The 23,653-nt window shown below is 43.9% G+C and overlaps 1 protein-coding gene across 4 annotated transcripts in view; it reads left to right on the top strand.

Moving 5' to 3' along the window:
• The first annotated feature begins 2,096 nt into the window (after positions 1-2,096).
• WIPF1 (WAS/WASL interacting protein family member 1) overlaps positions 2,097-23,653 on the top strand; it is a 54,818-nt gene continuing 33,261 nt past the window's right edge. The window contains exons 1-3 of one of the 4 annotated variants that reach the window (XM_058839917.1): positions 2,097-2,287; positions 3,367-3,472; positions 22,086-22,197. The gene's annotated coding sequence lies outside the window, so the exon portion shown is untranslated. Of the gene's footprint in view, positions 2,288-3,366; positions 3,473-8,845; positions 8,867-18,812; positions 18,834-22,085; positions 22,198-23,653 lie in introns of those variants that run through there. The other 3 variants (XM_058839916.1, XM_058839919.1, XM_058839918.1) reach the window with 3 other exon arrangements.

Here is a 23,653-nt window from a genome sequence, read left to right as displayed (position 1 = left end):
TTCTTAAAAATTGTGAAATGGATACAAAGCCTCTCAAGCTTCTGTCACCTGAAGGTTGCAGAGACACTGACTCCTAACAAAGCTCTGGAGTACTCATCTCTTTCTGGAATTCAAATCCCAAATACAGAAAAGGCAATCGTGCACTGCCTTGCAAAAGATTCTCTAAAATGATCGTACTTCAGTTCCTGATAAAGTTTAAGAGACTGACAGCTATGGAAAAGAACCAACCTGTAGACAAGCATTTCCATGCTCACTGTGAGAGCCACGCTGAGTCCTGCTGGCTGCAGGTGGGTTTTCTACAGCAAGAACAGGACAATTTCACTTGTCACCATGCAATAGGTCAGCCTGACCAGCAGGCAAAAGTCCAAAGAAGTTCATAGGCTACTGCAGCACAGTGATGATGGATCACTCCGTGGATTCCCTGTAAAGGGACAATTCTTTCCTAGCAAGGGTTGTAACCATTTCCTGTCATCCCAGCACAGATCTCCCATTGTGGCACATCTTCCCAGCTTCTAAAAGCTGAGCAGATCTGTATCAGTGTTTGCTATTTATCCCATATGGAGCCTGGAACAAACATATCACATAGTACTTCCCCAGCATGTGGACAAGAGGAAGCTGTTTGCCTCTACGTGACTTTTCAGCTAACCAATGACCCAAATGCAGTTTGCCGTGCTTAGGAACCTCATGTGGATTTGTGACCCTCTTGAGGGAGCTTTGGGACTGTAAAGACAGTAAACACAGAGTACCTGCAGTTTTACTATTTGTGAGCACTGAAATTTTTGCTTGCAAGCTAATCTACATTGTGTGCAGGGGTCAGAAAAAGGTACACATAAAAAATTGTACCAGTTTTTGTTTGTCTTGTAATGCTCCAAGCATACAATGACACAGAAACAGAGAAATGACCTACATAAAAGCCTGGCAAGTTTTCCAGCCTTCTACTGAAGACAGCACAGTAATGCTATTACTCTTATGACAGCATGTCTCACCATAATGCTGTGCCTCAGGCAACTGCTCATCTCCTGGTGAAAACATGAAAGTTGCAGCAGGTTAACCTAGCACACAGGTTACTCAGTCTTTGACCTTGCTGGGACATGTTGCTACAAGTGAATCAAGAGCATGTTTCAGTTCTTCAGGATACCTGTCCCTAACATTTTTATTTTAGGTAACAGTGTTATGTAGCTGCTGGGCTGGACCATGTCTATGCACGGAGTAAACAAAAACCATCTGAACACCTTCAAAATGTGAAATCCTACAGAGACAAAAGCAGGTGAGATTGATGTTGGCTCAAAGAGACATCCAGGACACAGTTCTTGCACTTCAAACTTTGTTTCTATATGCACAAGCGACCCCATTACATATACTTGGGCATTTTTCCATCCAGAACCTCATCGTTGGACATAAAAACATTAACAGAAATTTTGTTTCTAGAACATTCAGTCAAGCTAAGGGGGAAAAGAGAACAGAATCGATTGCTTGTCTGGCAAAGCAATCTCTGCATGAGTTAATTGAGGTATGAAACACAAATACCTTCTGGAGCATCCTGCAGAGGGGTAATTGACCTTCCCGCATTACAGTATACTGCAAACCTTAACAGGGAAAAAGCGAGCACCTCTTTCCCACTGTTTAATTACGTTTCTACTCTCCCTCTTCCCTGCTGGCTGCCATCAAGGCCATCGGAGTCAGGTAGGGAACACAAAGCGTGTTGAGAAGGCTGTGGCCCAGGGCAGCCCCGGGAGCAGGGCCGAGAGGAGCGGGGGCTGTGCCGAGGGCCGGGCAGCGCGGGGCGGCACGGAAAGCAGAGCTGCCCCTGCGCTGAGGGCACGGCCGAGGGCCCGGCGGGGCTTTGGGCGGGATGTGTCCTCGGCAGAGCCACCCAAGTCACACTTCAGCCCTTGGCACTTAGGGACCCGAACCCATCTCGCTGTAAGGGGGCTCTCTGTAACTCTGACCGCTGTGAATCCCCACTGGGCACCGAGCACAGAAGGGCGGGCGCCATCACCGGCACCCCGCGCCGCCTGGGAAGGACCGTCCTGCGGGGAGAGCGGCCGTGCCAAGGGGCACAGCCCCGGGAGGCGGGGGCACCCACCCGGCCCGGCCCGGCCGCGCTCTGAGGGGCCGGGGCATGTGCGGCGGCGCGGGCGGCGGGGGAGCGGCGCCCCAGAGCCGCGCCGCGCCGCTTCCTGCCGCTATAAATAGCGCCCGGCCCAACATGTCCCGGCCGCCGCAGCGGCTGCAGCGCCGGCGGGACCCGCCGTGCCCTCCCGCCGCCTCGCCCGCACGGAGCGCGGTAAGGGGGCTGCGGGAGCCGCGCGGGGCTCCCGGCGGGACGGGGCGGGGGTCTCGGGGCGGGCAGGGCTCCGGCGGCCGCTGGGGCGGCTCGGCACCCCCGGCCCCGCGGGACGAGCGCCCTGCGGGTCCAAGGGTCGAGCTTCGTGCCCGTCTGCTCTTTCTCTCTTTTCTTCCAGACTGCTCTGTCTTGGGCTGGACGCGTTCCTCCTGCCTCCCGAAGCCGTGCTGGCAGGCTGGCATCCCTCCCCGCTTCCCCTCGCATTCCCGCTTCCCCCGGGGTTGGGCGCCTGCCCGCGGTGGCGGCTGGCGCTGGGCGCAGCCCCCGGCCCCCCCTGGCAGCTCGGACCGCCGGGGAGGTGCCTGGTGCCATCCTTGTCCGTCTCTGCTGCTGTCCAGCCAGGGCTGTGAGGTCCTGCCTGGCATCTCAGGGTGGGGAGAGCCACGCCGGGGCCGCGGCACACACCGCTGCCTGCACGGGTGGCACCCGCGGAGGGCATCGTAATGTTGGTCACACCCGCAGGTGTTCGTGTTGCTGCCTCCCTCAAATGCTTTCATCTGCAGCGAATGTTGAGGTGGGCTGTGTAGTTAGGCTTTATGGTGGAGTCAACAAAGTAGGTCTCTGCCCTCTGAGCTGGCTCTTGGGGGCTTTTTGGAAGGAATCAACTTACGGAACCACAAGTAACCAGTCTTCAGGTTTTAGCTTGTCTTGCACTTGTTTGCCTCTGCTGCTCTAATGGCCTTGTTTGATCTTCTGACGAACACCTTCTGGAGTGCGGGGCTATGTGCCTTCTCAGAGAGTAGGTGTTCCTCAGCTACCACGTAGCTTGTTTGTGTGGCCTCTCTGAAACAAACCTGATAACAGCACTTGTCTCTGGCACCACGGTGGGCATGTTCAGGAGCCCACTATGAGGAACTTCTAAATTACTCCTTTTCTCCCGAAGTGTATTCTCAAAGACAGGGCTGTGATAAGCAACTGCTCTCAGTTTTGACCTCCTGAGGATGGGCAGTGTGTTTTGCTTCTCATTCACACCCTTTTTAACTCTGTCAACCTTCCCCTATGTTTCTTCTGTCCACTAGCTCTTCCAAGCCAAATTGGGGACGATGGTGCAGAGACCCAGGAGGCCATGTAAAAAAGAGAAGGTGCTCTCAGAGCCTCGTCTTGGGAGCCTTGCCTTCAGTGCAGGTGGGAGGGATGGCAGAGCTGCTCTGGCAGTGCTCTTTTTCGAGTGCCATGAACCACGAGGCAAGCTGAGCTGGCATGTACTTTCCCCTCTGCTGTGAGGGGAAGGAGCAGATGAGGAGGAAATGCAGCTGTTCCAAAGCACTTCTGCCCTCTGTCCAAAGAGAGCACGTGAGGGGGGAGGACAGACACAGAAAGGGAGATTCAGGAAGAGAGTATGGGGGGTTGGGGAGGGACAAGAGGAAAGCTACAAATGGAGAGGAAAAGCTCTTTATGTATGCACAAATATTATTTAAATATTTGTTTAGCTAGAGTGAGAGCAAATAGCCTAAAATTACGAGATTGTATCTCTTGAATCCCTGTTATTGTTCCTCCAAAAAGTGCTGCTTTTCGTTCTTCAATTATTATGTGTGTCTTTCTGCCTCACTCTTCTAGGCTCTTCAGTATTCTCTGACCTCAAGCTGAGCAGGACGCTGCCCTTGGCATCTGTTTGTCAAATGTGTATTCTCCGTGTTGTACATGAAATGATTATTTCCATAGTTGGTTAAGGCAAGTTTCCGAGGAATGTGAAGCAAGAGGCACGCCAGTTCCTGTGGCTGGCCTGGACTGGAGTGCAGGCATTTTGGGACAGGGGCTGCGCCTGGAGACTGTAGTTTCTCTGTGTGTTATCCTTGGCAGCTTAGAGATTCCTGCCTCTGCTCCTGTCCCTCCCACCCTTCTCTTAGGTCTTATTGCTGCTCACCTGTTCCTCTGCCTGTACTGCAGCTGCTTTGGCCTCTCACAGTTACCTGTGGGGCTGTGCTGAAAAGCTCTGAAGTCTGAGTAAGGAGAAAAAGAGAGCGCAGCTACTCCCTTGTCTGTAGAGAAGTCCCCTCTCAGCCCTGTGCTGACTCTCCCCTGCAACCTGCTTTGAGATCCCTCACCCCAACAACTGGCAGTTAAAGCAGTCAAAGCTCTCTAGTCCTATTTACTGCTCCTGCCTTGCTGTTTCTTCTGAAATTACACTTTTAACTTTCTCCAGGATTAGTTTACTCTCTGAATGGCATCAGGTAGTAAGGTACTGTCTTTGGGGACTGCATGGCTACAAGACTACTAAACCTTTTTTTTTTTTTTTTTAATGGAAAAGCCAGTTACCTACCCCAGCAGGGTTCCATTGCTTTTACCTTTGTAGTACAGTCAGAAATGGAAGTGTGCACCTAAGAAAAGGTATTGGCTATGGAAGGAGCAATTTCCCACCTGTGATAACAGCCATGGTCTTTACACCTGATGATCTCCAGGCCCCGAAAAAACTGCTGAGAAGCACGAGCAATGCTAATCCCTTTGAGAAGGGAGCATGCTGCTGTATTTCTCCCCATTACCTACACTGCATAAAGTTCTAACAGCTATTTAATGTTCTACCCTGCTTGTATAAACCCATCCGCTTTGTGTGGAGAAAAGAGTGTATGTTGGTGTTGTCTGACATTTGTGACATGATAGGAAGGCGTAGGGTTCCTTTGGAGCACATGTATTGTTGATGGTGTACATGTACAATTTAGTAAAATGTCTTTATGCAGCAGCTTTGAGAAATGTTCTGTGCTTTTAACTACCTTGAATCTTCATCTGGTTAATGGACTCGTGTATAGAAACCATATAAAATATTGATGCAGCAGAAGGGCGTGTTTCTTTAAAGCTTATGCTTTTGCCAAGGTAAACATATCTTAATTACAGCTTTGTCACAATAATGAAGTGTTATCAAAATTTAAATCTAATTAAATACTTTTGTGTTCTTTCTACTGATTTCTCTTATTCTTGACTCCAACACCTTCTCATTTCCTTCGTATGGTGCACTCTAACATTTGGTCTGTGGGATCTGTTATAAAAAGGGCCTGTTTACTATCTCGGTTCAAAATCCATGGTGCTAACTGTGTTTGAGTAGGGGTGTGGAGACCCAGTATATGGGGAGATAATTAAATTCTGGGATGGTAGAACAGATTTTGGTAGTACTGAAGAAGTTCGTAGTGTAAGTAGCCACAGATCTTCAAGGCAGCTGTCTGTCCTGTGTGCAGTTAACACCTACTTGTTTAGCTCCTTACTTCAAAGAGGTACTCGAAAACCTGTTATTGAATAATAACTGCTGAACTGTTAGTTGGCAGATAGCCCAGAAAAGGCATTATTAAAAAGTAAACTTAATAAAGATGTCAATAATCATGCCTTAGTGGCTTGGTTTAAAGTAATTTGTGTTCTTCTAGTGACCAGTATGATAGCGAAGTGCTCTCATGAAGCACCAGGTACATGCATGAACATGTCTGGGTATCTGACAGAGGTATATGAGAGGAGGAAGGAGAATAACAAACTGTTTACTGTGTTAGTACTCTGTTGTGATCCTCTGTTAGGACTGTGTTGCTGCTGCTGAGCCGAGAGTGAAATCTGAATAGTAAAAAGGTTATCTTTATCAGTGGTAATAATCCTGAACATCAAGGCCCTGCAAGGTACTGGAGTTGGTCTTCATCCTTGCAGGCACACAAGTCTGCAAGTGCAGCTGTCCTTGGGCCTCATCCAACACAGTTCACAAAGATTAGTCAGGTGTCTCTAAGGCTGGAGACACAAGTGGTGGGGGAGCAGTTTCGTCTAAATTGGAGAGATCAAAGGAGTTCAGAATATAAAGCTTTTCCTAATTCCTGGAAGGAGATAAATGGGAAGCACAAGGGGTAGTTTGAGAGTCTGTTTTGTAACACTTAACTCTGCCACAACTTCATTAGTGCTCTTCATTTTACAATTACAATTGTAAAAAAATCCAATTACACATAAGTACGCTTTGAAGTTAAAATGTATAGCTTTGTAATTCCTTAAACTACTAATGTCGTAGAAGCAGAAGTTTCTAAGTTTTAATGTGCTCATGTGGCACCCCTCATCTTTAATCTCCTCAGTGTGTCTATGTCTGTAGCTCCCACCATTTCCTTCTTGGGATAAAGCCCATGAGAAGGGCCGTCCTGTCTGCCCATGCATGCTTTTCATGAGAGCCCTCTTTCTGTTTGTGCTAAGGTTGAGCACATAACTCCTGTTGAAGAAACTACAGGATATTCTTTAACGGGAAGTAGTACAGATGTTAAAATAAATGCTCTTAGCAGCTTCAGTGAGCCTGAAATAGCTTCTGCATGTTTCTCTTATGATAAGTTCAGGAAATGGGGTGATTCCCTCTTCCTCCCTCATCGTAATATTTTGAAAGCTGAAATCCTCTTGCCATGAAGAGCAGGCAGTGTGGAGCAGGCTTCTCTGTATTTTTCTGGGCCCTGACTTAATGAGGCCAGAAGCAAGCCCTAAACAGAAGTCACATTCCTTGGCACAGTGTCCTGCTTCGTACAAAAATTTCCAGTAAGGTCCTTGGTGGTGAGTGGGGGCTAACCACTGAAACTGACTGTCCAGAGGGATTGTGGAGTCTGTTGTTGGAGATGGTCTAAAAACTGGATAAGGCCTGAGCAATCTGCTTGAAGCCAGGTTAGCTCTGCACTGAACTAGATGAGATCCAGCAGTTCCTTCCAGCTGGCTGTATGCCATATTTTTGCATTACAGGGGAAGCATGGCTGCCTTTGTCTGTCCCCAAAACCAGTGGGAATAAAGGTAGTCTTAAAATACCTGAAAATAGCCTTGAGAATTCTGAATAAAGACTTAAAAAATGTAGAAGTATGTAGAGAAGCATAGCATAAGGAGGTAATTTTGCCCAAAGTCTCATAGCAGCAGGTCAGTAATAGTGCTGGGAGAGGATCATAAATCTCTTGGCCATCAGACTAGTGCCTTGGTTGCTAAAAGATTTTGTCTTCACACATAAAACTTTTTCCCTACCTGACTATTTTCAGATCACTTGGCAACAGACGCCTGCTGAGAGATACCATATTCCTTTTTTATTATTATTTTTTGCCTTACCTGTCATGTTCACAGGGAGTTTTAGTACTAAAGAAAAATGTAGTGCATTGACTTTTTCAGAAACCTAGAAAATTTGATCTGGAAAATAATTTGGTGAAATAAAGACAAGAGCTGCAAAGGAAATTTTTAGAAAGTGATGTTATTCCCAGTTAGTTGCACAACAATTAATCTCATATTTTTAAAGAGCAGAAAATAGCAGACAAAGCTGTACACTGAATTGAAGTTTGAATCTCTCTTTGTTTAAAAAAGAAAAATCACTCAAACTCTTAAAAATCTGGAAGCTTAGAAGAACAGAGATCAGCATTTCAGAGAGTATCATGGAAGGAGTTAAGCTGTGAGTTAACTGCATCTGTGTTTCAAATCCAAATGCTACGAACAAGGCACCATTCAGATCTTCAGTTATAAGTTATGCTGCATTTGTTATGCTGCATTTTTTTATATTCTGTTCAGAGGAGAAAAAGAAAGCCATGTCAGATGAAAAAAAAATCATTACTCTTGTTTTGGTAGCTTGTTTTTTAAGTGATGAAGGAATCTCTTCTTATTTTATTATTTTTTTATTTTTTTTTTTGTCTAGCACTTACGCAGGTCATCTGCTAAGTATTAGCAGCTGTGGAACTGTGGGGTTGCATAAGCATAACTAAAAGTCAGTGGAGCCTTGCGTCATTCTGCAGATCTATCCATTGCTTATTCTCCACAACAACAGATCAGTTTTGTAGCTCAGTTGACACAAATCCCTAAATGTTAAGAGGGCATCAGCAAGCATGGCAAGTTGGGGAAATCCTATAAGTCATAGAAATCAGATAGGATAATGCATTATTTTGTTGTTGCCACAACCTGCTGTCCAGTTAGACATGTGCCTTGGTGTTCTGTGAAGAGAGCTTTGTCAGAGTAATGCCCTGGAACAGCTGAGCATATCAGCTACATAAACCTGATTTGTCTGGGCAGCTGTGCTTGGAAGATGGGTATGGGTGCTATGCCTGGCTGCTGTGGAAGCAAGACAAGTGTGAGTGCTCACAAATGTATCCCAGATTAGCTGTGCTTGGGGATATGGCTGAATACAACAGTGTCTTTTAAGCCTTAGAAAAGGCATCTTTACGTGTATAGAGCTGAAAGCCTGGAATGTCTTGGCAAGGGAGATACCTGCAGTGCACATGGGTGTGTTAGCAGCATCAGCCTGAGGCTCGCAGATCCAGCATCTGCCCCCAGTTTCATGATTCCGGCTCAGCACATTGCAGGATTTGGTTAGCAGGGTGCGCTTCTCCTCACTGAACCTGAGGTTACAAGAACTTAATCTCCTGTGGTTCTGACTTTTAAGTCGTAGAATATGTAATGAATTTTCTGATCCAGACTCTGGCTTTGTTTTCAGGGGGTTGTTTTTTTATCATCTTTTCTTTTCCTGGTTTAAAGATCTCCCCAGGCGAGAAAGACTCTGAAGGGGTGAGTACGGTGACATCAGTCATTGCTCTCCTTGTATCCTGATTACCCAGCACTGACCAGGTAATATATGTAGAATATATACTACCATGTGTAGTATATGGTAGAATATGTAGGACTTTGCCTAACATATTCCCCAAACTATTTTTTCTGGCATAGAAATGCAAAATAGAGAATTTTCACTCTTACTTTCACATCTGAAGTTACTGAAGACAGTTTTCAAAGGAAGTGTTAAATGTGACCCATAAAGGCTGCTGTGTTGTGTATGTTGTAAGTAAAGAAGCCACTTGCTCACTATAAGTGAGCTTGCATGACTTAATGTAGTGGTCTCTTTACATGGATGTCTGTTTGGTCAGATGTTGCTTTGTGTATTTCATATGGCCATATGCCTTGTGTTTGATTTTAAGACCCCTGAGACAGGGAATGCATTTGAGTAGTGCCCTATAGAGTATATTTTCTATTCCAACGGGATGAAATGAAAAATCAAATTATAGCAATGTGATGGTATCCATGTGTGATTATTTCAGTTTTAAAGAGAATGTCATTCAACTGAGGCACACAGGCAACACCTACCAGTTTATCATTGTTTATATCTCTAGGTTACATTTTAAACCATTCTAGACCATTACTACTTTGAAACAGAAAAAAATATTCCTTAAAAATACAGCTTTTCCAGTCATTAATCCTGATGGCATCTTGGAATCTGAAACTCTCAAATGGCAGCAGGCAGCCCCAAACCTTTGTTTTAATACTAGGCAGAAACAATCCACTAATAATTATCACTTGGAACTTCCTACTGTATTTTCAAATAAAAAAATCCTCATTTGATCTTAATAAGTGAGGGAGGGACAAAGTAATTGCTTCATGGACCCAATTTGCTTGAAATAGATAATACTTAATTGAATTGACCAGTGTCCCTTGGGTATGAATGAACAACTCATGTTCTTATCTTATTTGAAATTAGAACTAAACCAGGTAATGATTTTCAAAGTGAAACATCTTACTCAGAGGAGTTGCTGCATACTCACATACTTACTCACGTACTTACTTGTACCCTTAGGTGGAACTAGAGCAATACTTATTTTCTCATTTAGTGGTTATCCTTTTCCAAGCAGCTCTCTGCAGGATCAGTGTCTCCAATTTTTATTACAGCTTTTCCTTTTTTTTTTTTTAAATTTGTGTGTCCTTAAAAAAGTGTGCATGCTGACTGTTGTCAAGAGGAAGACAAATTAACTTGAGCTGCTATAGGGAACTAGAAAATGAAGTGTTCCATAACTGACAAACAGCTTGAGATGACTGGACAAGTTCCCTCTTTATTCATCTAAAATGTGCCAGTGGTTTAGCAGAACATCCCTGATAATGCAAGTGAATTGCAGGGTAAAACCCAGTTGGATGTCATCATGTGCAGTACTTAAATGAGAACACTGAGGGATTTTGTGTTTCTAAGGGAAAGAATTGTCATTGTCTTCTGTTTTGTGTTACTTGAAGTTCCCCAAGAAAGTTTCCTCTTAGGAGGAATAATGGAGTTTATAGTGAGAATGGTTTATGACTGCTCTTTTTTTATTTGAAAGCTTTTGTACTTCTCAAAAAATGTTTGTTCACCATCCACTCACTAATTGCCCAGACTGAGGAGGCACTAAAGAAGCCATGGTAATTATACCACACGATATCTAATACCACAGCATTTACAGCTTCCAAGGCCTTTGCTCCAGGACATCCACTGTGAAATGTGGACAGAAGCAAATGAGAATATAATGGAAAAACTTGCAAAAAGGGAAAGCAAAAAAACCAAAAACAACCCAAAACTGTATTTTCACTTTTTTCCCCTTTAGACAGAAATAAAGAAACATCCCACTGCAATTTCTTAATGAGGCAAGCAAGGCTTTATGCCCTAGGAAGTGAGAAAAAAGACAAAACAAATCACTCTGAACTAGCAGAAGGGTTGATAGGTGTAACCTGGGCCCAGTCCCACTCTTGATGTGGGTTGCTACGGAAGATCAGTGCTGAGGTGACACCAGTGGAGCAGGATTGCTCCAGACAAGGTCAGGACTTTCCTCCAAGCTGTTTTCCTTAGATCTTCTGGAGTTGCTCCCTCTCTTGTCTGGTAGACACTGCTGGTTATTTTTGGAAATCACCATTCTGAAGGTAGGATGACTCTTCTGCTCTAAAGCCCCAGTGCCCTTGGCATCTTTGCTTTAAAGTTTTGCAGGGTCACTGTTACATGATTGTGCTGGGGAGGAAAAACCCAGATTATCTGCAGGCTTGTTTGGTGCATAAACCTGAGTTCTACTGAGTGACATTGACAAAAATTTACAGCTTAAGTTTCTGTATTAAGTCTGGCATGTGCAGGTTCTGGTTTCTTCATTTCTCAATGGAGCATGTGACCCCTGGTATCATTGTCATTTCCTCTAACATGCATTGGATCAGGATTTCAGGCCCTGCCACTAGGGAATAATGTCTGGTATAGGGCAAGTGTAAAAGAACTTTTAAATAGTTCTTAAGGGTTTAATTATGGAAGTAGCCTTTGGGACAGCCAAGGGTGTTCAGAATCCAAATTTCCCAAAGCGGGGCAAAGTGCTGGCTTTGGCATTTGAGGTTGAGAGAATAGTCTTTGTCCCATTTACCAGCAAAGAGGCTGAAGTTAAATATGTCACAAAGTTCACTTAAATCCAAACTAGTAACATTGTGAAACATCAAGTAGATGTATATAGCCTGTGTCACAGCTGGTACAGTTGAGCCCCTGCTGGCAGCATGTAGTGACAGGGAACAGGTGAAAAAACACCTTTAGACTCCCACAGAGCACAGGGATGCTTTGAGGCATTGCTGAGAGAGAGACAGAAATATCAGCTTGCAATTCATCCTCCATAAGGAGCTGTGCTGGGGCTGCTGGGACTTGGCCCCCAGACCAACTGGAACCATTGGGCTCTACCAAAATGTCCATGACTAATCTTTGCTACCCAAAGGGACCCAGGCTCTAGTGTCCCACTTACTCTGGGCAGCTCTAAGTTTTCAGGCCAAGCAGGAGGGGTTTTAGGAGGTTTTTGCTGCTTTTCTCTGTGTTGTTCTAAGTCACTGCTGTGGTACAGCCTCTCAGGAAAGTCAGCCAGCTTTGCTGAATAGTCTAGAAATTGGACTGTAAGGCATTTCTGCTCTTTTAGCAGCACTCTTTCAGACAGCCATGCTTCAAACTGCACAGTTTGGGGTTTCTGTTGAGCATGGGTAATGCCCTTGGAGCCATAAGCCATAAACTTAATTGTAAACTTATTTTTTCAGTTTTCTACTGTTTACTTGGTCTTTTGCTAGTGGAAGAGGAAAGAAGAAACAAAACACATGTTGAGGGGGATGCAGACAGATGATTGCATGTTCAGTTATGGTTGTGTGTTGAACTTCTGCTGATGAGGGAGATCAGGTGCCAAGCTGTTTTGAGCCAGAATATCATACTGCTGCCTCTGCTTTCAAGCTCAGCCTTCACATTTGGGCTGCCTGACTGTCAGTTCCCAAGCGTGTTACAGGAATTTGCGTCATAAGTCCAGCTCCTTTTATTTGTCTGGCTGTGGGAACAGTAAGATATTCACAAATGCTTTTGAGGCAGAGGTGCTGGTTTGTCTCCTGAGTGCAGTCTCCTAATAACTGACTCAGTTTCAGCAGTTGATGAAACCAGGTTTTGGTGAATGGCAGTATAGGGTGTTTCATTTCTAAATCAGCAGCTTACTCTCTAAGCCAGGTGAGCTGTGACTAAACATTGCTTTCTGTCAGATGAAGTGTAGTCTACGTACAATGTGTTGGTAACCCCAGGTCTGTAAGATAGAAGCTTCCGCTCAAAATGTCATTGCATGACTTCCATGCTGAAAGCCATCATGAAGTAGTCAGGTTGTCACCAAGGACTGAGGCTGTTCCCTGATGGCTAATGAGTGATCCTTTCAGACCAGGGCCAGCAGTGGGCATAGTGGTGTGAGCAGTCTTGGTTGACTGTGTCCCATGTGGCTGCCCCTCACATGTGGGTGAGACGTAGGATTTCACAACAGGACTGAGTTTTTTTCAGTGTCTAAGGAAACAGAGAATGTTGGTCTCCAGGGCTGTTATCTGGATGCTGTTCATGGCCTCTGCAATTCTCTGTCACTTTTTAAACTACTGCTCTCCAACATCACAGTGGCAAACTCTACTAATCCATAGTAACTGCACAAATAATTAAATTATAATGCGATATGCAGTGTATATTTGTATTCATATACTGAGCCTCCCTTTCTCGTATTGTTTTGTTTTGGGCTTTTTTGTTTGTTTGATTTTTTTGGGGGGGTGGGGAGAATATAGTTGTCAATAAATGTCAGTAAAACACAAAGATGTGGTCTGATCTTGTGCATGACCTGATCTTGCTCACCTTACTTGGATATAGTTCAAATCAATATGGGACTGCTGGCACTTGTAGCTAAACAAAAGATAAAATCTCATCTGTAACACAGCAGAGAAGCTGATTCTGTTTTATAATTACCCAGCAACTATGCATAGACTCCCATCTGTGCTATATTTGGCATCTAGTTATTCCTGATGTGGAATATGTGCCAATGGGAAGAATGCAAGAAATGGACTGAAGTTCCCAAAGACTGGGACTTGCTTTCCCTTTAAAAAAAATTAAGAGGATGTGAGCTTTGGCTACGAGATTCAGTATGTAAAGAGGAAATAAACATCGATAACAGCTTGAAATTGTATGACCTGTGTCAGATGAAAAATTGCTGTTATCAATGAATATTATTTGTGTGGCTTTAAAATGTGTGGTGTTCTGATAGATCATGATTTCTAAGGTGTAGATTTGTCTAGCTTTATTTGCATGTACTTGTATGTATCTATGTACATATATGTACACAGATGTTGATGGGAAGTTTGAACATAAAATATTACTCAGATTCAAGTATGATCCTCTAAAACCAGTTGATGTTTTCTACTGAAATAACCAAGTATATAAAAATTTGTCATCAAATATTCAGGTGAATACTTTGAAAACTTTCTGATTAGTGAATAGTTGAAGACAAGTTGCTCAATAATAAATGTATTTTAACTTTGCCATCGTAGCAATGCTTATGTATTGAGAAAAAGTTCTTTAAGCCTAGGCATGCCATTGGAAAAGTATAGCAAATACTACTCTAGAAAAACAGCTCAACAGATTTTACTGGATACAGTGTTGAAAATACCCTATGGAAAGATAGCATGGATTGTTTCTCTCTTGGTTGACCTGCTGAGTAAGTCCATATTCTTTGGTAGGGTCAGAGCTTGTGGATAAAAAAGCTTTTTCATTGTATAAAAAAGCTACAAACTAAGAAATCAGATCTTATGTGATTGGAAGCCACAATCAGCACTCCTATTAAAACTTCCTTTTTGGTTCCTGAGAACATATTAAGGCTATTAGAAATACCTACAATGATATATGAAGGGACTTCCACACAAATATAGTTCTCATTTTAGAAATATACCTAATTACATATATATGTATAAATAATACATATGCACTGCAGAACTCTTCTTCAGGAGTCTCTTAATGTCTGTGTTAAAGGAGCAGGGAGGACAAGTAACTCTGAGAGCAAGGTTTGTCTGTTCAGCAGTTTTTACTCATGAAATACATAGGCATTTCTAGGCAAAAGTACATTTTTTTAGGAATGGATTTTATTTATGTGGCCCTCCTCTGAAAGAATAGCCTGTGACTAAACCCAGGGGTGACAGCTGAAAATGTAATCTCATGTGCACATAGCTGTGTAAAGGGCTTTGGCCCAGAATTTGTTGTGTTTGGGAGAGGGGGGGTTCATTTTTTTCAGACAGGACTGGATCAGTGTAAAAACTCTCCATTTTCCACATAGACATGACTAGAGAGTGTCAATCTGCCAGAACATTTGTGATGACCAGATTTTGTTCACATCATGGATGAGGGACAAAACAGATTCCCTGTTTTATCTGGTATGATTCTCCCCACCCCCAAGGAATGTGTTAATATTTCATCATTTTGAAGAAATGTAGTGGGTAACATTAAATATTTACATCTCTCTGAAGTCACACAGATGCCACCAGGATACCTAGCTCTACATCACACATGCTCTAATTCACCCCAAACACCCACTGTTTACTAATCTTCAGCCCCCGTCTGTGCCGATAATGAGAAAGAGGAAATGGAAACAGCAGGGATTATATGCTACTGAGAAGTCCCAGTTTCTGGTTGTAATTCTTTCAACAAACTCTTGCCGACCGTACTCCTGCTTTGAAGTTTGAACACCTCTGTATTAGTGCTTGGCTCTGGTGATTTGGCTGACAGATCTGGGCTTGGTTGGCTGGTTTGTGGTTGCATGTTCACAGTCCCACATGATGGTTTACTCTTGCACTCGCCTGTGTTGTGCCTGCTCAAAGTCGGGGCAGTACAGATTGTTTTGCCCGAGCACTGAGATGTTAATTGCTCAAATTTGCTGGTGACAGGTTCCAGACAGAAAACGGTCTCCATCATATCCACTCTTCTGTCTGTGTGTACAGCCATAGCCATACTGGTGAATGGGGTGAGTTTCCGTATAGTGAATAAATAGGGCCCATTTTTCTAAAGCAAAAAGTATGTGTTGGTTTTGAATGCTGGGTTTCAGCATGCTCTGTTAGTCTGGATCATCATGTCCAGTATACTCAGATGTGTGGATAGTGCAAGTTTCTAATCTAAACCAAAAACCTCACAGCCCACGATTGCATTCTTATCCCTGTAGCACAGGATAAGCAAATCATTTGTGTAAATAGCTTTACATCAATGTCTATTAACATCCTTCTGTAGCTTATCTGTCAGGCCACTGTGCAACTTGTGCTGCTGGGGTGGTCCTTTATTCGTAAATCAAACACTGTTTGATCGCCTGACAAGTGGGGAGAAGCCAATTTATGGCTTTAAAAACAAGTTGTGCCATCTGCAGAGTTACTATGTCTCCTTTAAGTACCCAGGTGTACACAAAGGAGAGCTTCAGGTATGCTTTCCACTCAGAAGCTAAAGAGATGGTTTTGTCTTGTGTATGTATATATATATATTTATATATGTAAGGTGAGACAGCATTAGTTGCAAGTGGTTGGCTTACATGTGATGACTGCCAAAAATCCCTGTTGGAGCTTTGCCCCTCTGAAAGGTGCCAGCCAACAGATTCCTCATCTGTGACAAGGATGGAGAAATAAATGGTTTGTTTACAGGGTCGGAATCGATCAGGCTTCAGATGTTTCCCTTCTTGTCTTAGCGGTCCACAGTCAGAGCTGACAGATGCTCTGGTGTCCGCGGTGACTCAGCAAACCCCGCTGTGCAAGAGCTCTGTGGACACGGTGGGTCCCCCGGTGTCACACAGCTGCCTTTGCTGTCCCTGCAGCGCCTCTCTCTCCCTGGCCCCACAGAAGGGCACGCAGCCTCTGAGCTTGGCTGGAGCAGCACCCAGGGAGGCTGTTTTCCTTGGGCTTGGATTAAAAGTGGCTGCGAGGCTGCTGCGAGGTACCTGCTGGGTGAGCAAATTCCAACCATCTTGAACAATCCCAAATGTCTGGGGAGGATATAAAAGTATATTTGCCCCACCAGCAAGTCCAAGCGCAGCTCTGGCACAGTCTGCTGTGTGGGACTAGATCCTCACAGAGAGGTTGACACATTAAAAGTGACTTTGTAAACGTAGCCCCTTCTTAAAATGAAGAGAAATAACCCATCTCTTTTGAGGGATCCAGGCTGTCTGAAAGCTCCTGGGGGAGCAGCTGGGAGAGGACAAAGAGGCAGTGTGCTGAGAGCAAGCATGGCCACTTCCTGAACTCTTCAACTTCCCCTCAGCGCCTCTGAAGCTTGGGGTCCGGCGTATCATGTCTCTGCACGCTTACCGAGGAGAAAATGCTTAAGCTGCACGAGCCTCACTGTGCTCTCAAGTGTCTTCCAGTGTAAATAATACCTTGGCCATTTGGCCCAAAACCTTCAATGGGGGCAGAGCAGGTGCATCTGCAGACATGTGTTTGCACATGCTTTCCTACAGCAGCTGCAGGAGCTCAGAGGGGCATGCACAAGAAGGGTGTGTGAGTGAGTGTCATGCAAAAACATCCATTTTATGGGCTAGTTTGTTGGGGGCTTTTCAGTCATGCACGTATTTCCTTTTGCATGTGTGTTCTATGCATGTTTATGCATAAAATACTTGTATCATTATTAGCTGGGGGTAATTTGTTTAACACTTAGCTGCTGTTCTGTAAATCCTGTTGTTGCTGCCTCTTTGCCAGAGGTCACTGCTCTCACATCTCTGTGGATAGGAGGGATTTTCAAAACCACTGTTACTCCATTTCCAATTATTTTAACCCACTGGTATAAATTACCAGCGCTAGTTTGCCTCATTTGGTAATAATGAACTAGTGAGCAGTGGTAAGAAGCCCTGAGGCAGCAGATGGGAATGTAATCCCTGGCTGGTGGTCACCAGGAGGCTGCTCACAACATTGATGTCTTCATCTGGCACAATTTAATTATAAAGATGACATTTGAGTTGAAACCTCTTAATTTATGTAGAAATTGCATAGAATTCATCTACCCATGGGCAAAGAAGCAGCTCCGGTTGGCTTGCTCTGGGTCTCTCACTGTAGCCATGGTTTTGTGTGACAGCCTGGATAGTGGCAGAGCCAGCTTCCTACTAGCACTTGTCTGGTTTTGCCTGAAAGTGAGAAGAGGATAGAAAAAAAATCTAATGAGCTTTTGACCACTAGATCAGCTCCCTAATGTGGTCCATGGCACAGGCTGTGGAACCACTGTGCCAACACACTCGAGGCAGCTGTGGGGTGCAGTGGGAGAGCTGAATGGTGGAGGCAGGACAGCTACAAATGAGTGTTGCTGCCAAAAGATTTGCATTCCAAATTTGCAGCCTCACTGTCTGTTCACTCTCTTCCTACCTTTAAGGTTTTCACATTCTGCTTAGGTACAGCTAATACAAATTGTGCTCCAGCCCAGATCTTTGCAGTCAGTCTGTAAGGCAACCCCTTTGGGTTTGTAACCCACTGCTTTGACACAGGCCTTGCCAGGCTGATCAGTCTCCCAGGCATTGTCTGTTGGTATTTCAGCTCTCACTAAATAAAGGAATGTGACATTTATCCTCACCCCCTTCATTAGCTTGATTGAAGAGTTTTTAGTGTTTTCCACGAGGAGCATCTTCCAGCAGAGCACTATCTCTGGTGTGACCATTCTGCCTCTACTGTGATGTGGTAGTCTTCAAACTTTATCTCCAGACTGTGTCAGTATTCTGCTGGTGGTGTACTTAGGATTGGAAGGTGGATTGCCTTTCCAGAATTCATGTGTCTTTAAAAAAAAAATTCTGATGAAGGAGCACCTAATGAGTAGTCCTGTAAGCATAGTACTCTAATCCACAACTTTACTGTCCTTCCTTTTGTGATGTGTTCAGACATGTATGCCCAATGCTAGATAACAAAATGTGGATTCACACTGCTACAAATGAGAGAATCTCTACTCTTCTGAGGACATAAACTACTTTTCATAGGATTCAAACTTTGGTTTACTGTATTCAAATGAAAGTATTTCTGAAAATTGCTGATGACTGCATCTGTTTGAATTCATCAATTCACTACCACTCTGAACATCTGGTAAACAAACACCCTTGAACTGAAATTTCCCACGCCTGCAGTGTAATTACATTCTCCACTGCTGCATTTGTTTCCCCTTTAAAAGAAAGGGGGGAGGGACACTGAGCATACTGTGGCAGAATCATATTCAGCATTTGGTATTAATATATAGTACAAAAAGGTCCATTGAAACATGGAGTGACTCAGAAGGCAGTAGAGGAGGGCTTTCTGGCTGTGCAGAAATGTCAGTGGTTCAACATTAGATCAGAAATTTCTTTAACATGTTGTGAGGGACAGTTAGTTGTTTCATCTGATGTTAAAACGTAAGCAAAGCGAGTCTAGCAAGGTGCGGTGAGGAAGTGTGTGTCACATGCTCCTCTACAGGAAATGGGACTGGAGCTGCTGGGGAAGTTCAGAACTGGGTGACCTCCAACGGATTCAAATAGCACAGGTTAGTTCTCTTAAAACATCTCTTTAGCTGTCCTACAGGGGTTCTGAACATGTATTTTCAGTGATTTTTGGCAGCAGCGGATAAGGAGTGGTCTGTGTGGCAGCTGTGGCAGCAGGCAGCGTGGGATTTCAGAGCAGGGCAAAAATATTTCTCTACAGGGCAAAAATAGGAAGCTCATCTGTGGGTTAGCTTGGGTTGTGTGAAGCTTGGAGCCTGCCTTGCAGTACAACAGCAGTGTGGACCTCAATCCCATTAGAAGTCTGAATGAAATGTTCTCCATCTTGTTAAGACTTCCATAAAATAAGTTAAAGGCCTGGATTTTTAATAGATGTGTTCAGTGTTAATACCTGAAAGCACTTTTCCAAGTAAAGGTTAAAATCATTGACTGTAGTGAAAACTTCATTTAGTTTGTTTTGGCTGTACCAAGTGTCCTTGGGTATAGCTCCTCGCTTTGATTTTACTGGCCTGGTTTCTTGTTAAGGTGTTCTCTCATTCCTGGTGATTTCTGTTGAGAAGTTTCATCATGACTTTTCGGTGCTGGGGGGTTTCAAATTGGGAGCACATTGCATTAGGAATGAAATGAAGCTACGTTGGTGCCAGAGAATTTGGGACCTCTCAGAGGGAGACTCTAATGGGATGTATGTTTTGTACTCCGGCACAAAGATAGGCAATTGTGGTTAATTACAAATCCTAAATGCAAAGTTTAGTGAAAGTTACAAAGGTAACAACCTTCAGGATGATAAAATGTATAATACAGTAGTAAGTGCACAGAATCTGAACTGAAACTAAATCCGAGCGTGGGGTCCACGTGGTGCTGGGAGAGCGTGGGGAGGGGAGGTGGTGGCCCCACAGCCAGCTCCAGCAGTGGTGGCTGGAGGCCAAGGTGTTTGCTCTGCAGAGACCCCCCCTGCTTGCCCAGGCTCACAGCTTGTGAGGCACAGGGGCCTGGACAGGGATAGTGGCCGCAAGCTCGCACAAAATGCAGCTGCGGGGGATGACAGTGCTGTAACGAGGCCATGCCAGGCATTAAAATCGGAGATTTGAGTGTCAGGCAAGAAGCCCTAAAGCTGCCCATACTTCTTTCCAAATATTTTTAAAAATATTTCTCTGGTCACGTAGAAAACCAGACTAAGTGGCACAGCTTTCCCCCTCCTTGTACCACCAAGTGCATCCATCCTGACCTCAGTGTAGAAACATCTGTGTGAGATGAATGCAGTGGCTCTCTGCAGACCAGGCTGCTGCCACCTCCTGCACGTTCAGTTGGATGCTGCACCTGGCCCTGCTGTGGGGCATGGAGGCTCTTGCCAAGCTGGGAATAGCAGGGCCCTGCTCCTGGGCAGTTAAACAGCTCTGTGGTTCAGCCCTGCCGAGCTTTGCTCTCCTATTTCGATCTTTGGGGCTTTATATGCAGAGAAGGCTCTGGCCTTAGCTGGGGTCCCCTGCTTCTGTAAAACCAGCAAGTTTTCAGAGCCAAGGTTCTGCCCCAAGTCAGCCTTTCTAATGTATTAGGGTTTATAGCCTTCACTGGAGCACTGTTTAACTAGGAATGTGATTTAAAAGCAATTTAGTGAAATCCCACTGCAGACATTTTCATTTCAGCCTAATCCTGTCTTATAGCGGCTCATCTCAAATAGATTAGGAGTTGTTTTAAGCTAAATATAATGGCTCGTAAATAATATATTTCAGCCTCCATGCAGTGGCTTGTGCCAGGTATTTGAAATGGAATTAAAAAATAAACTGATACACATTCCTAAGTAAATAAACCCTAACAGTTCTACTCTGCTACCAGGAGTGAACATAGGCAACCAGGATGAAAGAGCAGGAGAGTTGTTGAAGAGGGGGGATTTTTGAATGGGCTCTTTCCAGCAGCTTGTGTTATGAAAACCAGGGAAAGAATGTTTCTTCCTCTAACAAATTAAAAAGGAAATCTGCAAAAAGAGGAAAGGGAATAAAGAGTACAGACTAAACAAAATGAATTAAATATGCATTGGAATGAGAGAGAAGGAAACCAAAAAGTGAAAATAATAAAAAATGGAACCAGATGGGGACAAATTCTGTGCTCAGGAAAAAAAGGCTACTCTTTTGCTGCACTTCAGGAGGAGAGACTGTGTACATGTGTTTGTGCATATATCATCTATGGAAGAAAAATTAATCTTTCTATATGCTTTTTTAAATTGCTTGCTTGTTTCTTTCCCTTCAAGAGTGCTAATACAGAAGTCTATTGATTTGAGGGAGCTTCAAAGTTAGATGAAAGCATGATTAAAGAATCTTTAATTCTGCAAATAAATAGAATAAACCACTCAATGTCACCTTAATCACTGGCTTATTTTACTCCCCAAAAACTATGTGGCTGCATTGCACTGTCCAACTTGTGTCCACTGTGCTCTTGGATCCATAGCACAGGGTTATTCTACTCTCTGCAAGGGAAAAAGTAGGAGATTTGCAACACTAGCTAATGCAAACTGGAACTGCATAGGCCAGCTTCAGAGAGTTTTTTGCAGAATCCCCTTGCGGGTTTCATTTCACCACGTAGCATATGCAAAGGCTGCATGGCTTTGAGGGACTGGGGTCCTGAGACCAATTTCTAAATAGAAGTAAACCTGTAAAATGCTGAATGGCTACTGTTCTTACATTTTATTTTAAAATTACTGGATTTTTAAAGATTTTATTTTGTTGGTTCTAATAGTAAATATATCAAATGGTCAAGTGTATTTTTTGTGAGGACGTTATTTGCAGCACACCTGTCACATCTTCCAGGCTGTTACCTCTCCTTTTCTTCACCCCACGCATTTGTTCCAGCTTTTGCATGTGTTTTTCTCTAGCCTAAACTACAGAAACCTCCTAATTACAAAGCTAGTTGTTGAACCATGTCTCTTACGAGGAGCAGCTGTTGTAGTGGATAACTCTGTTCAGTCTTACCATCACATCCGTGTTTTTTTATGCCTTTCTGTTCTCCTTCCACCGTTTATGTTGGCTTTTATTATGTATGCTATGCTGAAGTTGGAAGAATTGTCTTAAATTTGCTTGAGAACAAGCTAGGTCCTTTGGCCTCAGGGAGAGATGTGGAGAGCCCATCCAATGTGTTTTCCTGTTCTGATTCCTCTTTAGAAGGAGGGGGGCTCTTTACAATATGCTGCCACTTTCTTACACAGAATTTCTACTTATGCAAGGAAATACATAATGGACACATGCTCAGACTCTGTGATCCCCAATGGTTCACAATTAATAGTTCTTCTCTTTCCTTCCCTTCAGGATTGTGCAACCTGGGAAATGTTACTGCAATTTAATTAACTTCAGAAAGTGTATTCTGGACTGAATTTACCAGACCTCCTATTCTATGCAAGCATCTCCTGCTGGTGACCAGGTACAGAGCCTGTGGGGTTGGCACTGAGGGGAGGGAGTGGGTGGGAGTCAGGGAGTGAGCACAGTGCAGGAAGTGCATCTGCTGGCTGTCATTCCTGGCCTGTAAGAGTTGGAAGCCACAGAGCCATCTCATGTCTTAGGTTGCAGTGTGACAATACAGGAGCCATTTTTCTCCAGGGCAGGATTAATGGCAGTGCCAGTTTACAGGCATGCTCTGATGTGCCACACCTTTCCTAATGTCAGGTTTAGGTACCTTAGGTCACATCAGATTTTATGCCAAATCCATAAGCTTTTAACATGTGCAGTGAGTTATTTTCTGTTTGGGGTTGTTTTGGGTTTTTTTCCCCATTTCAGTAGTACAAGACTAACAGTGAAGGGATTTAAGGCTTGGCAAGTAGGTCAGGAGACCTAAGTTATGATATGACCAGGCACAGTGAAACTGAAGTGGTCCTGACTTAGAGCAGATGACATTATACTTGAAAACTATGCACAGTGAAGCCTGCAATGTTTACAGTTTCCTGCTAATAAACAGGTATAGTATGAAAAGGTTCACTGTAACACATGGTTAGTAAGAAAGAAAGAACAGTGAGTTTACTTTTTTAATTTTAATTTAATTATTTTTTAATTTGATTTTTTGGTTTAATTTTTTTCTCATTGCAGCAGAGGCTCCATCAGAATGTGCTGTAGATAGGCTGCAGTGTACTGATGTAGAGCTGGTGCAGTCCAGCAGATCAATTATTTCCTATCTCAAATGTTCTGTGTTGTAAACTCCAACTGTGTCTTCCATATGGTTAGTGGGCCATGTAGAAACTAATGCTGGGAGGGTCCCAGAGTCATTTGGGATTTTGGTTCTCTGTAGACATGAGCATAAAACCATTTAGGGTTTCTTCTAGTTTAAGTCTGTAGCTGGTCCACGTGGGTTGATGCTTTGGTGTAGTTTCAGCAGTGCACTTGCTTTGGAAACCACAGTCTGCAGGAATCTGAGTGCTAGGCTTGGGAGATGTGAGAGGGAAGAGCTAGCCCCAGGAACAACAAATGTCTCACTTCACTCGTGGATCCACAGCTCTTACCAGGCATGATGGACTGCTGCTGGATGAGGGTTGGTGCAAAGACTAGTTCAGAGGATTATTCCACAGGACCAAAAAAGGTGATACTATTGTGTGGTCAGTAGCCAAACGTATCTGTTTGGGTAGGAAGGGATGGCCTGTTCTAAGAAGGGAGACATGAGGATAAGGAAAACATGAGTATTTTAAAACTGGCATTTACAAACTTAAACTTGTCACTCCCACTCATTTCACATATGATATCAGACTATGGAAGGTCCCAGGAACAGCAGTAATGGTGACAGCACAAATACCACCTGTGAGGAAAGACTGGAGGAAATATGATTGCTTAGCCTAAAGGGGAGAAGTTCAAAGAGATGTGTAACGAGTTTTCAAATATCAATGAAGAGGAAA

This window comes from Poecile atricapillus, chromosome 5 (assembly GCF_030490865.1).
Source record: "Poecile atricapillus isolate bPoeAtr1 chromosome 5, bPoeAtr1.hap1, whole genome shotgun sequence".
Classification (NCBI taxonomy): Eukaryota; Metazoa; Chordata; class Aves; order Passeriformes; family Paridae; genus Poecile; species Poecile atricapillus.
Note: the sequence above shows the minus strand (reverse complement) of the source record. Positions and strands in the feature narration are given on the sequence as shown.